The sequence below is a fragment of the Phalacrocorax aristotelis genome, chromosome 16 (assembly GCF_949628215.1).
Source record: "Phalacrocorax aristotelis chromosome 16, bGulAri2.1, whole genome shotgun sequence".
NCBI lineage: Eukaryota > Metazoa > Chordata > Aves > Suliformes > Phalacrocoracidae > Phalacrocorax > Phalacrocorax aristotelis.
Window position 1 is genome coordinate 14,776,146 of NC_134291.1, and position 17,554 is coordinate 14,793,699.

The 17,554-nt window shown below is 50.2% G+C and overlaps 1 long non-coding RNA gene across 1 annotated transcript; it reads right to left on the bottom strand.

The window, feature by feature from the left end:
• Positions 1-5,229: 5,229 nt before the first annotated feature.
• Positions 5,230-13,588, bottom strand: LOC142065360 (uncharacterized). Its single transcript, XR_012663391.1, has 3 exons — positions 13,448-13,588; positions 8,073-8,228; positions 5,230-5,618 (listed from the first exon to the last, which is right to left on the bottom strand). It is a non-coding gene; the product is annotated as an uncharacterized LOC142065360 (long non-coding RNA).
• Positions 13,589-17,554: the final 3,966 nt, after the last annotated feature.

Sequence of the window (17,554 nt, forward strand, 5' to 3'; positions counted from 1 at the left end):
GATGTGCCGAAAGGCGCCCTACAGAAGACATACACAATGTAAACTTGTTTTAGGATTGGTAGGTTAGCCTTCATTAGCTACTGGATTAACGTGAGGTGCCCCCACTTGATTCTCAGTCATTGCCCCACATCATCGTCATGTAACAGCTCGTGTTCCTCTGCCATAATTCAGTGTGTGATTTGGCTGGCCAAACGGCTCACGCTCGCTCCGTCTCATTTAATTCTGCAGATGTACGGCTATCCGTAGGAGGTCATGCTAGTCCACCATAGATGTCTCTGATGAATTTAAATTATTCAAAAAGTCAGTCATCAGCTAAGTGCTAAGCTGTTCCTTTTCTTTTTTATTTCAGCTTGAGATGTGGCTATAGCTTCTCTCCCTGAGATGTATAAATAATTCATTTAGTTATGCAGCGGGATCACTCAGGACCTGTGCTGCAGCGTGCTGCTTGCACAGGTCCCCTTCTCACCTACTGCACCAGCTCAGCTCAACTCTATTTCATCCATCCTCCACAGCTGACATTTTGGGGTGGGGGCCTGGGCCCTTGGACCATGTTTCTCAGGGGTTTGGTTCCTCTAGCCCTGTGAGGTTCCAGATACCTTTGAATCTGAGATCATAGCTACCAAAAGGGTTCATAGCTTAATGCTTGTATTAAATTTGTGCAAAATAAACTTGCTGTAGGGACGATACTGGTTTTTATATTTTATATGAACGCAAGCCAGCATCTAATCTCATTTTCCGCTGTGTTGTACAATTGAAAGGTAATAATTCACTCTTAAAAATACATTTAAAATTATTTAGTTACTACTTTGACTACAACATATATCTTATGGAAGGAGCCTGGAGTAAAATCTCACTGACGTGCGGAGTCCTGGCTGGTTGCAATTAGGAAGAGAACAGCCCCATGACATGAAACCCGATGATACATTGAACTTCTGACCTATGGGAGAAATCTGATCATCACAACCCAGCTTCTTCTTCATTTCAGCTCTGTTCAGGAAAACAAAAGTCTTCATTCAACATTCAGCTTTCTCCACCCTTCACCACTGGAATTTTTATATGATCTGAATTAAATATGCCAGACTTTGAAGGTAAAGGTTATAAGTGGCTAAGCGAAATCCGTGGTGTCTTTCTGTTGCTTTAGCTGTTGTCCTTAAGCCTTGTACTGATCTGATGAGGCCCTACAGGAAAATGAGGTGCTACCGTGTCCAACTTCACTGTGGTTTAAGCAGAATGAAATACTGACTCTAGTATTACAGGATTATTTTTTTTTCTGGACTGGAGGCAATCATTGCTTTTTGCCAACCTTAGCCACATTCTCTGCTCCTAAGTTTAAGAATTAATCCTGAAGCCCTTATTCAGGATTTCTAATATCTGAGGCGAAGTTTGAGCAAGGCGCAGACTACCCAAAGTTTAATTGCTATGCAGCAGTGGTGAGTTGGAGCACCCAATAACCTGCGGTGTGTCACAGCCGTGGAGCTGACACCTCTGCAGTGCTGTGTGAAGATAATTAGGTCTTAAAAGACATGCCACCATGCTGGATGGAGTCCAGTTCAGCAGACCTCCTTATCTGAGTTTCTGCTCAATTTTATGCACATACACTCTTTGCTCATCAACGGCCAACCTCCATGGGAGCCAGGAGTGCATAAGAGGACGACGGCTTCACCCACCCACGCTTCTGATAAGCTAAAAACAGATCAGAGGTCTGAGATCATTACTCTTAAGCATGTGATAAAATTCTTTGCTAAACTGGGGCCTAAGTCAGTGTGATCTTAGGGTGGAACTCAAATAACTGCTCTTGGAAGAGGACGAATGGGCACAAGAATGGAGCCAAAGGTTCTTCTGGGGTGATGGGGTGGGGTGAGCAGCAAGAGCCTGAGCAAATAGGAAAGCGGCGTGATCCGAGAGAAGGAGGGATTGTACGACTGGCTCTGTGGCTGCGGCTTGGGAGGAGGAATTTCCTCATGGGAATGTTGCCAGGAGGGTGAGGAAATTGCTTGCTTTTCTAAGCAGAAGCAACTAATAGAGGAGGGGTGAGAACAAAGGTTCTCGCCTGTGTTGTAGGCAGCCACTAAGACATAGTTCTAGTGGCACTTTGAGTTGTATTGTCTAAAATAGCATGCTTGCTTTAGACATTTAAAAGTAGGGTAAAAGTAATAGTGTTTATCTCTTTCGAGCATCTGTGATCGCCATTCAGGAGGTCTGTGGCAATGGCTTCTGTAGTCAAGAATAAAAATAGCCCAAGTCTAAGATATCAGTCCCAGATTTCATCTTAAGTTCTAGAGACCAAGTGTCAGCTAAGTCCCTGGAGCTCCTCATCACACCCAGCTGCTTCTGCTGGGCTGCCTGCTCCCTGCTTCTGCACTTACTTCAGGGCATTTGGGCCACCCCTCAGTTCCTTGTTCTAAACCACACTAAAACTTCTTCATCATGAAATAAGGGAGGGTTTCTGTCCCTCTGAAATAATTTGTGGGAAGGGCATGGAAGGACTAGAAAAGATTATCAACACTTACATGGTTCAGGCTTTTGTCCCTTTTGGAAAATAAGGGAATTGCAATCTGGCTAGAGGACCGTAGCTTCCCTGGAGAACATCTTAGTACATCGGGAGCTAAACGCTGAAATTGGTAGAGCTGTGTGTGCAAGAACCCAGATTCAACACACACAGAGACACATTAGAGCCAAAAAATCTGTGAAAGGCAGAACCAAATACCCTCCCAAAAATGACCCACTCCCCCCAGGGGGGCTTCTGGGCGCTGGGCTGGCCAAAAAGAGGCTGCACAGAAAAGCTCTTTCTGGAAATATTCCTACTACATAAAGGGAAAGAAGACTTTGTGCCTGAAGGATCTCCGTGATTTTATCTCCTTTTCGTAGGCGCCATCTACAACTGGTTAGAACCTAAAAATGGTAACTACTGCTCAGAAGAGACAGCAGTCTCTTTTCTCCCTTATACCAGAAAAAATTGTTTTGAACTGACTCTTCTAGATAAATAGCACTTAGAAGTAAGTGCAGCGCTCATGAGTCTAGTGTAGGGGTTCGCAGTCACTTTTCATGCCAAGGATCACAAATTAATTAAGAAAATCTTGTCGCTTGGAAACTCTTCTATTCACAGTTGCATCAAATCACTGTAGCAGTAACTTACATGGAAAAATAACATTAGGGATATTTTTATTTTTAGCTGTCTTAATGAAATATAGCAGATGGAAATAAAGAGGAGAAGCCCGTCCTATGTGACTAGCCATCTGTCTGGGGATCAGCAACAAGTATTTCATGGATCACAGCTAGAAAATTAGTGGGTAATTAAAGTCAGTCTTCAAGCTACCTTACAGTTTTTCACTCTCTTTATTCTACTCTGTAGAGCAGTTTTCAAATGCCACTCGGAACCTACCTGGCCATGAGAGACACACGTATAGCACCACCCTTAGCTTTGGAGTACTAAACCTTGGGCTGAGCGCCGTTGGCTCCCTGCAAGCCTTCCCTCCCTCCTGCAGGGATGTGCAAAGCTCTCAGCGATCACATAGCCATCCACTCACCATGAGCTCAGCTACCAGGAGCCTAAGGACTATTCCAGATGATCTAAATTTACCTTAAAGACATTCACATCCCACCCTCGGTTGTGTAGCACACCAAGCACTGGGACCACTGGGACCTGTACTAGGCATGTCATGGAAACCAGGCTACTCACTTGAACACGGAGCAAAGCGCTACTATCCAAAACTAATTTTTTGTGTTGGGTTTCTTACTGACATGTAGCTTTTCCAAGTTCGTTAACTAGCTAGTCTGGAATCTAGCTCTTCAAAACCGCTCCATTTACTTCTACGCACTGTTCAGTTGGAGGAAGCCTGTCTTGTTTAATGACATCCTAAACAGACACACAATCCTGAACGCTGCTAAAGGTCACGCAGCCCGAGCTTTTGGAGATGAGATACTTATTCAATGTTGTCATCGTTATGCCCACTTGGTGCTCACACATGCTGCATTACGGCTGCAGTTTGTTCTCCCTTTCCTTTTTGGGAAAATCAATGCCTTGTCACAAGAAAGTTTTTCTATTTCACCTTTACAGACTATTGCTTATTCTCCTCCGGTAACAGGATATTGTTATCAGGCTGTTTTAACTTTGTTTATTACCTCCATTCTGCCAGCTCCTACAATTCACCTGATACTGGTTTGGTTATTTTTATGCTTTGATTTAAGAACGCTGTGCTCCAAGACTGCACTTTAAGAAATGCCCCAAGGAGCAGAGCCAAGGGAGTCATCAGCTTATTTACTGGACTGTACCGAGCCCTACACGGTGCCTTAGGAAATGCCTCTCTTCCTGGAAGTCCAGGGCTAGCTGGTAAAACTCTACTGTATGGCACAAACATAATCTTCAAAAAACCCTCGACACGCAATATCTGAACCTGACGTAGCAGGTGGAAAGTGTGTTACTCCTCATACAGGGAAGGAGGCCCCACTGACAGAGCTTAAATCTAGGAAATCCTATTTGTAGGTCTACTAAGCTTTTGGCTATGGCTTCTACTACTTTTGTGGCCTTTCTTTTTTCCTTCTGAATGGGGGAGCAATCTCAATTTGTCGACAAATAGCAAATGTTTGCAAACATGTTTCAGTCAATCCTTTACAACTTGCAGGTACCTTTACGAGTCGTGGAAACGTCCCCTGACTCCGCGGCGATAACTTCACCGCCTACCCCTCCTCCTCTCAGCCCACCTTAGGTTAGCCGAAGGCGCTGGTGCCGGCTGTGCTTGGCAGCTGGGGCGAGCCGGCCAGCGCGGCTGCTGCTCCTCGACAGCATCGCCCCCGCCGAGGGCTTCAGGGCTGGGGCGGGGATTGGGATGTCAATTAATGGGAGGCCATCAGTCAGCCGCTCCCTTCCAGCTTTCCTCTGAAAACACCTGTAAGGAAATTATTAAAAGGCATCCCTGCTGATCCCCCCCGGCCTTATCTACCGAGGTGTAAATTAGAGGAGCAGATGTGTGAGTTAGGTGTGCGCCGCCTTTTCAGACGGGCGGCCGTGCCAGCCTGGATCTGAGTGCCGTGCGGCGGCTGGTCGGATGGCCGGGCTCAACCTCGCACGCTCTTGGCAGCGGGGACACCTGTGCGAGCGAGCGGTGTTTTGCTTTGATAGTTTATCTGCTTTAAAAACGGGGATTGGGTCGCTTACCCACTTCATAAAGAAATTGTGACGATCATCTAATCAGCGCTCGGAAGGGTTGCTAGAGAACTGAGCGAGGGCTTAGGAGACGTAAAATGCCATTTGCTTTTTAATGAAGACAGGATGAAGAGGAAATCTTGAAAACAAAGATATATGCAGGGTCGTGTGCCTTCTGCATATCCTTTGCCGTAGCCCGGTTTCTGGTTTGGCACGCCTGGGTGTGCACGCACCGCCTGGAGCGGGAGGGATCGAGCATCTTCTGCTTTCTGCTGCCTGGAGGCTGGACAGACATAAAGGCAAACGTGCAGAGATGTTTGCTGCCCGGAGAAGAGCGATTCCTGCTTTACTCCTCTGCTGCACCGCTGGCTGCACTTAGAGAACATGTACAGCCAGAAGCCTGATATTTTATATCCAAATTAAGGCAGTAAGATGGCAGGGCGGCTCCAGATCTCTCCCTCCTTTTCCTCTCCTCCTAAAATTTCAAGCAGAGAGAAGGTTGCACAGAGACCAAGTTGAGGACAATTTCTTCATAACCTTTACCTAAGCCAAATCCTCCGACAGCTAACTCGAAAGTAGTTTTGGAAGAGCTGTTAGCTCTTCAGTGTGGTTTTTGTTTAAACCCCAGGAATGAGGCTGAGTCTTTTGCAACGCAAGCAGCACCCGTTGCCCAGAGGGCTCTGCCGGTGAGGCTGGTGCTGCTGGCAGGTCACAGCAAGGCAGAGCTTAGCACAGGCCCCAAAACCTGCCCGAGCGCTGGGGAGCCGGGGGTGGCTAAGCCGCCCAGCCGCACCGCGGCTGCTGGCTGCGACAGCTGGTTCGAAGGTAGTTTGGGGCTTTGGGCATGCGCTTGGGTCCCCACAGTGTCAGCATCCCCGGTTTGCCTCCCAGGGACCACGAGGAGCCTTTGCCAGGTCTTATGTTACCTTCTTTTTTCCACCCATCTCACCCTGCTGTTAACAGTCCCCGGAGCAGCAGACAGGCAGCACGGAGCTTGTTTCAAAATCCACCTCTGCTTTCGTGGCCAAATTAACCTCCCAGCTATCCAGGAACCGGTAACAAAACCTCATGGCTTCATGGGCTTGATGGTCTGTTAGTGACGCACAACAAAATCATCCTCCCTCTTCGCTGCCATCCCACACAAAGAAACCCGAGCCTTTTTATGGTGTATTTAACCTGGAGCTCTACCTCCCTGTAGGGATATGGCTGGGATTTTCAAATGAGACCACTGGGAATTTGTTGCTGGATTCCAATTGTGTTTCAGGGGATTTGGCGAATAACTTGCAGCCTCTTTTAAAAACTCACAGAACGGCAATGGAGATAATTTGCAGGTTACCCACAGAGGCAGACTGCTCGAGGTTCATTACACTACCAGTTAAATATTATTTATCTCGTTCATTGTCTCAGTCTAGTTACTTGTTTCCCCTGGAAAGCCAAAGAGTTGGACGCATGAGTTGGCTGAACAAGGTTCTCCTTTCAACTGTCATTCTCCATTTAGAAATAATACCCAGAAATATCTTTTTCTACAGTCTTAAGCCGCCAGCCAGGGCAAACAACCGCTTATTACAGGAGCTTAGATCCAAAGTTTACCACCATTCATGGGGAGCTGGATCCAAGGTTTTGGTTTGGCTGGTGATAAAGAGAGGCGAGCAAAGCTGAGTAAACCCAGATCTGAACTCCTCCCGGTGTCAGTGGCAGGGCCTGGTCTGCTTCCAGCTTATCTTCACAAAAGCCCATGGTCTGAGCGGCAAAGCTAGTTTTAAAGCAGTACAACAGAAGCGTTTGGGTAAAAATGCATTGTTGTTACTAACAGTAAATAAATATACAAAGTAAGACCTGCTGTTGTAAAGAAAACTGCACCTGAGCAGTGATATTTCAGGCACTGAGCTGCACCGCCAGGCTTGGCACCCTGGGCTCGCCGGGTAGCTGCCACCCCCAGAGGCAGCTAGCACCCATCCCAGGCTTTTCTGAAAGCTGCAAGTGTTTCCTGGGCCGTAATCCAGCCCTGAGGGCTTCGGTCCCTGGTTTAGGTGACATACAGCACAGCTGCTCAGGGCACGGGAGAGAGGCAAGAGACATGTGGACGGCGCGTATCGTGCTATTTGATCCAAGGAATCACAGCTGACCCACCAGCAAGCCCCGACAGGCTTCGTGCTGCTGTCTGTAAAAGGGCAGGGAAAGGCGCTTTGCAGGGGAGGGGATTACCTGGCGCATCGGCTGGACGCTACCCCAGTGACATAGCGGCCAACCTCCATCACAAACCAAATCCTCTCCCTGATCCCTCATTTCACTGCACAGATACAAATACAAACTGGCCTTTGCAGCTGAAGGAAAAGGGCAACTGGGTTTCTTTTCTCTGTCAACCCTGTCCTGACCGTTCAGATATTGTGAGTTATAAATCCCCAGTGCTTTTTGAAGCCTGAAGGCTACTGAAGTGCAACCTGTTCCCTGCCATTGACCTTTTGACGTTAATGTTTGAGGACTGTTTTCATTACAGGAATGGTGAGAAACTATAAAAGAGAAAAACCCCAAACCCAAGACTTTCTTTTAGTCACACAATGCCAGGAGGCAGATTATGAAAAAAAAAAAAAAAAAAAAGGACTGCAAGCATTAGCACAGATAAAATTACACTGCAGAAAACTCCATCCCACTCTTCAGCATTTAAAGTCTCTTTTCCAGTAAAACGTCCTTGCTGAGCTGGGGTGTTTCCCAAATCAAAGCAAGTTTCTGAGCCGTGTTTTTGGATGCCATTCCAATGGGCATGCGCCTGAATGCTCTGCTGAACCTCTGTCTGCCAAAGCACCTCTCAGCTAAATACCTGGTGGCTGCTGGGGCTTAGAGCAGTGGGGATCCTTATGGGACAGATCAGTCATAACCCACTTAAAAAGCAAAATATAAGCAAGCCAGTTCCTGCTGGTATTGGTTTTACCTCCCCTTGCCAAAACATCATCTTCAGTTTTGAAAGTTGCTGCTGTCTTTCTTAGGACCAGGATGATCATTAGGCTCATCAGGCTGGAGGATCGGTGAGCCCGGGCTCTTCCTCAGCACTCAGGAATTTTACTCCATGGTCAGTTTTAGCCATATCCTAAAAGAAAAGAGGTAACACATGAAAAAGGCAATAAAAGCAATATCCTTATCCAAATGCCCTGTGCCTAGCGAAGCCCGAGGGGCCCCACGTACACACCACGCTGCCGGCTGTTAGAGGGTTCGGTTGCTGTTTCTCTGGAGATGGGTGCTGCAGCGGGTCCCCTCAGTCGCCCTCTCGTCCTGGGTGACAGGACCGTGCAAGCAGGACCTGCTTCCTTTCAGGACGCGTGCGTTTTGATTTTACTCATTGATCAAAAATAGCCAACTTGCTTTATTTTCACATCCTCTTCAGTAGCGCGAGGTCAGGTGGGCTTTGTGTCTCTCTCAACGTGTTGGAGACCAGCCCGAGTCTGGAAGGTTTTACGAACATTTCGTGCAATGGAAAAGTCTGTGGGGTGAGAGGAGGGGGGACCAAGCCAGGAGAACCTTGCTGTTGCTTCCAGCCACAGCTCAGGCGAGGTCCATCATGAACATAACCCTTACTGAATGCTTTTCACTTCCTTTTTTTTTTTTCCCCAGCCCATGAGCAAAGGTTGAAGCTGTGTTGCCGATCTAGAAGAGCAGCACCGAGTCAGTGCTCTCTGCAGCACAGCTCCAGGTTATCTCCCCTGCCAGTTTGAACCTGGTCTTCTTACCTAGTTTGGATATTCAGAGGACGTTCTTACTGGCAGTCCTCAGAGAGTGCCCTGCCCGAGGGGTCTGGGGAACCTCCTGGGACTGACTGAATACAGATAGAAGGACCTTGCCATTGCCACCCAAATTAATGGGTGGGAAGACACAACACATGCATTAAATCACACTTAGCAGCCCAAAGGATTAATCGCCCTGTTCACATAAGGGCTAGTGGAGAAAAAGAAGCTTGCAGGGGTTTAAGTTTTGGCCCCATCACTTGTCTGTGCATCTGGCCCTCCCACACCGTCTGCTTTGATGTAAATCTCTCACACAGGGACTCTGTGTGCTCAGAGCCCTCCACTTCCACTCGCTATCGGCAGGCAGGGACGTGTACGTGTCAGTAAGTGCTATACAGCACCAGCCCGCGCTTTCCAACGAATTAGCAGAAATACCATGCTATTAACATTTTCTGTGATCTGCCTGTCAATCAAGGAGGCTCTCATGGTCCTTTCTGATGTTCATACCGGGATTGCAGCCATCCGCTATTTGCTACTAAATACTTGAGTCTCTGTCCATGAAGACCGATGGGAGCATCCAGCTGGTAACAACTCACAAAGAAACCCTGGGCTTGGTCTCCCCCCTGCCTGGAGCGGCTGCAACAGCAGCCAGCAGCCAGCAGCAGGGGAGCTAGATCATAAAAAGTGCACTAAATAAAGCCAATCTTAGCACCAAGGTTGATACAAAAAGCCATAAAAAGCGGGGACAATAAAAAAGGAAAATGCATGGCAACAACAAATGCTAGAAGCTGACATGAAAGGATTTCGTTTGGAAAAGACTGCCTAAAATTCCCTCTCCTGAAGGTGATCAGCATGTTCTGTCCTAGCAGGATTACTGCTTGCACATACATGCATACGTCAGCTTGTATTCATAGCCCTAAAATGTTCCTGTCAGTTATACCCTCCACAAATACCAGCAAGATTTGAGATTCTGCTTCCCCCACCCGCCCCATCCCACCCCTGTTGTTGTTGCATCTGCTTGTTTCATCTATCATTGCTCCCGTCCTCATCTTCGCCTGAGCATATGTTGCAGGGGGAGAAATATAATTAAGTTTGGAAAATTCATTTCGAGGTAACCAGATGTCTTGCACTACCTTGAACGTATTTCCCACACCTTAATTAGCGGAGGGAAAGTCACTGCGTGTGGCTGAGCGGTACGGACTGCGGCGGGGGCAGCGGGCAGCCCTGCCTTGCCGCAGAGCAGATGGGCTTCGCTCTCCGATGCCGGGAAGCATCCTCTCCAGGAACGCATCCTGCAAAGGCTTTTGGAGGGCTGTCACGGGACTCACTTTCTGGCGCCCGTCACCTGTACACATCCTGATTGCCTATATACACACTTAAGCTGTGACTTCCCTTTGTTTTGCTTCAGGGCTGCCTCCTTGATTTATTACAGTCAGACAAGTGTGGTTATGGGTTTGTACACCAAATCCGCATAGTTAATTTGTGCAGTTACTTCTGGATGTGTGCTGGGTAACTTGGTGGTGCACGGGCAGCAATACAACTGTACGTGGGCAATGCACTCGCAGGAGCTGCACGCACTAAATCAGGATCAGCTGCATGCCTACAACGCCGACATCCGCCAATAACCTCTGAAAATGGCATCTCTATATTGCTGTTTTACAAGAAATGCCTTGTTATTCTGTAAAATGTTGCAGGATACCTGAGCCTGCCAGTCAGGGGCAGATATTTACAGACCAGCAGTTTGCATGGAGCAGCAGGGCTGGTTTAGCAGAAATTTTTCATTCTTCTGCCAAAGCCTTAAATCCCTCTGACGGCCTTCAGATGAACTCCTGGCCTGCAGAGAGGGCAGGGATTGTGTGGGGGAGATGGAGTGATGCTGGGAAGCCTGGAGACGGTGGGGACCAGAGAGGAGAAGCGGCACCTCTGGGACGAAGCCAGAGGCTGCCCAGGTTGCCCTCCAGCTAGCACAGAGGGACACTCGCTCCAGGGGAGGGTTTTCCTATCTGTATGGCCATGCTGTGTGCCCACCCTCTAGGAACCGGGCACCGGCTGTTTCCGTACCCCGTCAGCAGCCAGGAGTGATGGGGTATTCCTTTCCCGCTCTCGCCCTTGGGGCCAGGTTTCCTCCCGTCCCGGCCAGCTTGCTGGGTCCGTGCCAGGGGCCCCGGTGCCAAGGGAGGGGTGACGCAGCCCCGGCCTCCCCGGAGCTGGGAGGGATGGGGGAGGGGGTCAGAGCTCCTCTAGACTTGCACCCCTGTCACCCCCTGCTCCCTCATCTCTGCACGATCCCGCACGTTCGTGCTGGGAGGACCACGCCGCTGCAGCAATGCGCCTTCCCCTGCCGAGACCACCCCGGCGCTTGCCAAGCTTGCGCCTCAGCTCTGCAAAACCCAAAACAACACCCCAAAACCAACACAACACCCCATTTCTGTATCCTCAGCCACTTTTGGAAATGGCCAAGATGGACCCACCACAGTCTCTGTTTCCAGCAGGAGCGGCCGTGGCCGTGGCCGTGCCCGCGGTGGCTGCGGCAAAGCCGTGCCGGGGCAGCCGGAGGAGCACGGGTGCTGCCCTGGGACGAGGCTCTGATTCTGGGCTCAGCTGCTGCACGCCGTCTGCAACCCCAGCTGGGCTTCAGCTGCTGGCTGAGCAGAGCTGTACCCGTCCCCCCGCGCCCTCGGAGCCGTCTCGCTGTGCCGCACGGAGACAAAAATACTTCCCCAGCTGCTGCCCACCTGGTGCCTGAGGCAAGTTTAGGAAATGGCAATAAGAAACTGAAAATAAAAGGCTGAAAAGAGACAGATACAGGGCTTGCACCACAAGTGAGAGACCTAAAAATAGTGGTGATATGATCTGTCAGAGCTATAGGTCATAATTAACTGCTTGAGTGTCTCTGGGCATCAAGTAAGTGCCTCTTGGGCAATAAGAACCTCACATAGGTTTAACAGCCAAGACGGCTCATCCTGGGCTCCCAGCCTGCCACCGCCGAAAATGGAAGATGTGTGGACAGTCCCCTGGCCGGCTGATGGCAGGCACTGGCGGGGTGATCGTCCCCTCCACCCCGTGTTGGGGACCACCGTGCCCCTTTCTCCCCCTGCCATGGAGATGAGGGGTTTTCCAGGGGACGAGCAGGGTGAGTAAAGGCCAGGAAGGAGCGGGCAGGTGCCAGCCGGGGGCACCGTCACCCTTTTGGGCACAATCCCACTGCCGTATTCCCGGTAGCTCTCAGGGCTGCGGGGAGATGGGTGCAGGGATGAGCTGCAGGCGGTGCTTGCAGGGAGCCTCCATAAGGTACAGGTGCACGGGCATTTCCCTCGTGGTGGGTTGGAAAGGAGAAGCCAGAGCTCTGGGTCATCTTCACGTCTGGAGACAATGTGATTGGCGCTTTCTCGACTGCCCCATGTCAGGGAGCAGCTCCGTCCATGGAGGTTTGTCTGCCCCTCGCTGGGACCAGTGTGGGCTGTTTGGCATGGCTGCAATCAAAGCTTTTGTCCAAACCCTACTCAAGTGACTGAAACAACCAAGGCAAGAGGCCTGCATGTGTCCTGTCCCTGCTGAAGGAACCCCTCGGGCCATGCCCAGGCTCCAGCTCCAGCCCTCCCAACCATGTTTTGCAGAGCACGGCAACATCCCCCTGGCCTGGGAGGGATGGCCTGTTCCTTGGGGTGCCCCATTTCACCAGGGAAAAAGGGGTTTTATACCAACAGGCTGCACCAAGGGATGTGCAGGAGGAGCTTGTGAGAAGGGAGTGCGATAACGCTGTCGCAGAGGGAGGGTTCAGCTCTTGGCCCCGCTGCTGTGCTCACCCCAAAGCCCTGCAAGTCCAGGGTTCAGACAAGCGCCCGTACCCGGCGACATGTTGTAATAATCACAGGGGTGGATCTGGCAGACCAAAATATCACAGTCAGTGAAAAGGCCCCTTTCAAGTCAATTTATGCCTGATATTTATTTTCTGTAAATATACAATATTGTGCATGAAATCAAGTGGAAAGTTTTTTCTTTAATTCCTCTGGAAGCAGAACTACCTAACTGAGCTGCTATTCCCTGGAAACATTTAACTCAAACATTACGACATTGTGATAGAGGAGGAGAAATTTAACACCACAACAACAGCCCTCAGCTAATCCATTTTCTTTTCTGGGACTGGGAAAGCTCAAACTGGGAGGATATTTAAAACTAGCTCAGCTCTAAGAATGGATGGTAGTTAAAACCAGAACAAAATAGGTAAGGATTTTAAAAACAAATACATGACTTAATGGATCGTGATCCTAAGCAAAGTTAGAACAGCTACAAACCATAAAGGACGTGGTGGGTGCGGGTGTTCCCTATTACTCATGAAGAAGTCCGATGAAGCCGTGTGCTGGGAACAGCCCCTGTGCGGCACGGCCGAAGCTGAGCTGGCTGGAAACAGCCCGAGATCCAGCCATACCAAAACTACCCGTGACTGCTGAGGCCAGCGGGAGAGGCGAGCACTGACGCCTTTGCAAAAGCACATTTCAGCTCGCTTGGGTACCCAGCGAGATGCCGGTGCCTCAGCTTGCATCTCCCCTCCATGTCTGCTTTAAATCCTGTGCAGAGCCTCTCTTACCTCTTGTGTGGCTGGCCCCGGGGGGTTCACGCCTGCCCCAGCAGATGCACGTATCCCATACGTTCCTCGGGGTAACGTTACATGGCGGAGACCAGATGTAGCCTGATGCCTTGAGAGAAGGGCTGGCCGCAGGGGTGAACCGTGCACCCAAAGGGAAGGGGGCCGACAGCTGGGCTCGAGCAGCTGTAGCTACGCAGGGTGCGGGGGGACGGATACGCAGCAGATTTATCCTGGGTGTGAACAACTCAACACTTTCTAATCAGTAAGTATGCGTCTCACGCTCGCAGCCCCTTCTGCCTGCCCCCAGGCCCCAGTGCTGCTTCTGCAGAGCGTATATAGGACCTCTAAGGAGACTGAAGGGCGTTGCAGCCATCTGGGGCTGAGATTTAGGAGAACTTGAGATTTCGTGGCACAGCCAGTGCGGTCCTGACCAGCACGAGCACCACACTGGGACTGGGAAGAGGGGACCGACGGTGGCTGCCTGGCCGCAGCCAAGGGTGCGTCCTGCCAAGGCTGCGTCCCGCTGCGTGCCCTGGAGACCTGCTGTGGCTGCAGAGCTAGACTGGCTTGAGTCAGAAGAGCTTGAAAGTCATAATTTTATTGTCTCTCATTCTCCCTATTTTTGGTTTCAGATTCTTGGATGTCTCCTGCCTACTCCCCAAATATGTGACAAGGAGTAGGTTTGAGATAGTAACAATATTAAAATGACTCAAAGTGCAGCATGAGCTGAAAGTTAGCACAAATGCAGAATAAAACCTCTCAGCAAAAATAACAGCCAAGGAACAGTCAGGTGGGCAGGAGATCCTCAAGGGAGCAAAGGAGGAGCGCAGGCTCAGCAGGGTCCACTCTGCTGCACGGTTGAGGAAACCTGGTGGGGACTGTCGCAGGGAAGGTGTGCTCTGCTCAGGCTGAACAACCGAGGCAAAGTCCAGAGCGAGAGGGAAATGATCAGAAAACATGGGCCGCGAGGAGAGAGAAAGGCATTTGTAGGCTGCAGAAGACCAAGGGAGATACGGTAACAGTCTCCACAAGTTATTGCTAATAAGAAGGGAATAAAACTTGTTTCCATATACACTGACTGTGAAAAGGGTAACGCTGCCCTGGCTTGCTTTGCGTGACCTCCTGAAAAGCCCCAGATGAAGGAACGCCTTGTCTGTGACATTTAAATCTACTCCTAAGTCACTGGTGAAAAAAAGTGAACTGCCTCAGGCACAACAGGGGTCCCTCCGGAGACTCCATAGGTCCCTCTTCCAGCTTAATTCTCCTCCAGCAAAGACCTGTAGGCCTTTCAGCCAGGTACCACTGCTTTTAATGGGTCTTCTGGTACTATGGTGAAGTGACCCAAATAAAGCCCAGCTGAGGCACCCAGGGAGAGCAAGCCAGGACCTGATTTGTGGGGGGAGCAACCAGAGGAAGAAAAGAACCAACAAGCTGAGAAATGCTCGTTTGCTTCGTGCCAATCCCTCAAAGTGGGGAAGAGAGGACATGAAAAAGAGCCAAACGTTAGAGGGGCCGATCGGTCCATCGAACAGGCTAACACGGAGCAGCAGATGCCTTGTGCTTTGTGCAGATGCCAGTCGAGCGGAGAAGATGGCAAACCAGGATTATAACAAGGCAGAAGCAGAGCCGGGAGAAAAATGGCTTAGAAACCTTGTGGACGACCTCGGCATTTGCCGAGAGGTGCATCGTGCGGGTAGTGCCCCCTCGCTCCGGGACAGAGCAGTGGCTCAGCCCAGCAGGCTCACGTGCAGTGAGAAGGAGCAAATCCAACGTTCTTCTGTTGGGAAACGAGAAAGCATCGGCTTGTGAATAAGTCGTTGCACTGAGGAGGAGGAAAGACAGACAACATTTTCCCCCTTTTGCCAAAGTTCCTGAAGTCTAGTCATTGTTGCTGCCTTTGTCCTTCCTGTGAGGTAATAAAGGAACTCATGGTAGTTTTTTTTGCAAATGTTATTTATGTCCTCCCTTCTGATGCCTTCGATTTAAGCCTTTCTGCATTGTTAAATCCACACGAAGCGAAGTGGATGCTTCCCGTGGGGACATGAATGGCCCCACTGAAGTCACGCGCTGTGACTTTACGTGCATGCTTAGAAGTTTGCACAATTCAGGCTCTCGAGCCCAGGCATCATTTTCGTGAGGAGCGTCCCTGACACCCCAAGCACCCCACAGAAACCAAACATACTCAGATTACAGTTTCAGAGCCACTCGTCTAGCAGGTATATTGAATCTGAAGCCTGCTCTGGGAGGCTCGATGCACAGCACAGTCCGGGTGTCCGTCTTCAGGCCACCAGCTCAGCTCTCAGCATTTTGTTCATCTCCAGCACTTGTCACAGCCCCGAATGGACCAGGACAGTCTCTGAATGGCTGTTACCAATAGAAAGCATTTAGCATTCCCCAAGTGGCTACATTTGATAAAAAACATTTAATTACTACACTTCCTAAAGCATCCCAGAAAGCGCAGTGCCGTCGGGCAAATAAAATCTCTAAATAACTCCAAGCTATTAAAAGCCAGTAGGTTCTTGCACCCTCCACAGCCATAAAACCCACAGAAATAAAGATGCCAGATCCTGACGCTATTTAAAGGGAGGGCACAACATCATGTCCCCACACAGAGATGTGGTGCTGGCCAAGTCCCTCAATTACAGCCTGTCATACGTGGCAGCGCGTGTCCAGCTCTCCTCCAGGAGCATCCCTGGGCTTCCCGCAGAGCGCAGCCTCCTGCCCATGGGATGAGGAGCTTTTCCCAGCGCTCCACTGGTGTTAAAAGACAATCAACTGGCTTATTCCAAACACACAGTATTTTTTTATATTTTTAACCAGAAGCTATAAAATCCAGGAAATGTGGGTTTATGGCCTATAAAAGGCTTAGTTAGAGCTATGACCTACTGGCTTATGTAGCTTTGCTACCAGCCTTGGATGGGGCTCCTATTCCAGCCACCCGCTAAGCTGGTTTTGTAGCACTACTTTATTTGGGTTCTGCTACAGACGCAGTGATGTCGGGCAGTCAGAGGGTTCGGAGTCGGGGGCTTAGAGGGCGGGTGGGCGTCTGCTCTGAGGCGCAGGAGAGCCGGGCAGTGCCAACGTTCAGCTTCTCACGAGGAGCACGGGTGTGCCGAGTGGAAAAAACCCACCCCAATCTTGGCTTTTGGTGCTTGCCCTGGATGGACGGTGTTTGCTGGGAGGGATGGTGAGAGTATTCCTTTCTTAGCCCTCATCCATCATTTTAGGTGAAGGTGAATCAAAGTCTTTGACTGGGTAGATTCAGCAAGGCGGGTTGTATGTGCCTCTGCTTGCAGGAGGAGCTGGTCCCAGAGACAGGCAGCCCTGGGCTTTGCAGCTCCTCTGCTGCAACGTTGGAGCCACAGAGATGACCCCAGAGCATCTCTCCACCACAAGCTGCTGCGATGCCAGCATCACCTTGGAGGTTTCTCTGGGGATTTGCTCCTTGTCCAGCACCAACACGTTCTTCCATTAAGGAGCAACGCCCCGTGATTACAGCCAGTGCCGGCAGCTTCAACCCACAGGGTTTTGCTCTGTCTGCCAGGAATTTGCCCAGATTTGCCACCGGCCCTTTCCAGCCCCGTCCAGGAGCTCCGAGCAGTACCACAGCACCAGGGCGTGCAGCTAGTTGGACCATACCCATGATGAAACTCAGTGCCCTCCTCTCAGGACTACACCACTACGCCCCAAATCTGCAAGTCCCAGCTACTCCTTCTCACGAGAACGGGCCAGCCGCAGGCATTTCGCCTTCCCGATGCCAAATAGCTTTTCACCATCAGAGGCCTGAGCTTCTTGCAAACTGGGACAGTAGCAGAGCCCATACTGGAAGAGTCAGAAGATCCATGACTTTTCCCCAGAAGACCAGCCCTGCAGGGACCGTGGTACAAGCTCCACCTCGCCTTGCACCTGAGCACACGCTACACACCCACCTCCCCGTTCACAGCTCACTGCAGCGGTTCAGCCATGGCATTGGCCCAAAGTTGACATTTTGGGCTCTACTGCAGATGCGGGTCGCTACGGTGAAATGACCTTCCAAGCACCCTGATAAGTTCAGAGATTTGGCTGAGATACGAGTCTTAAAAACGCTTGCAAAAGCCGGTCAAGCCT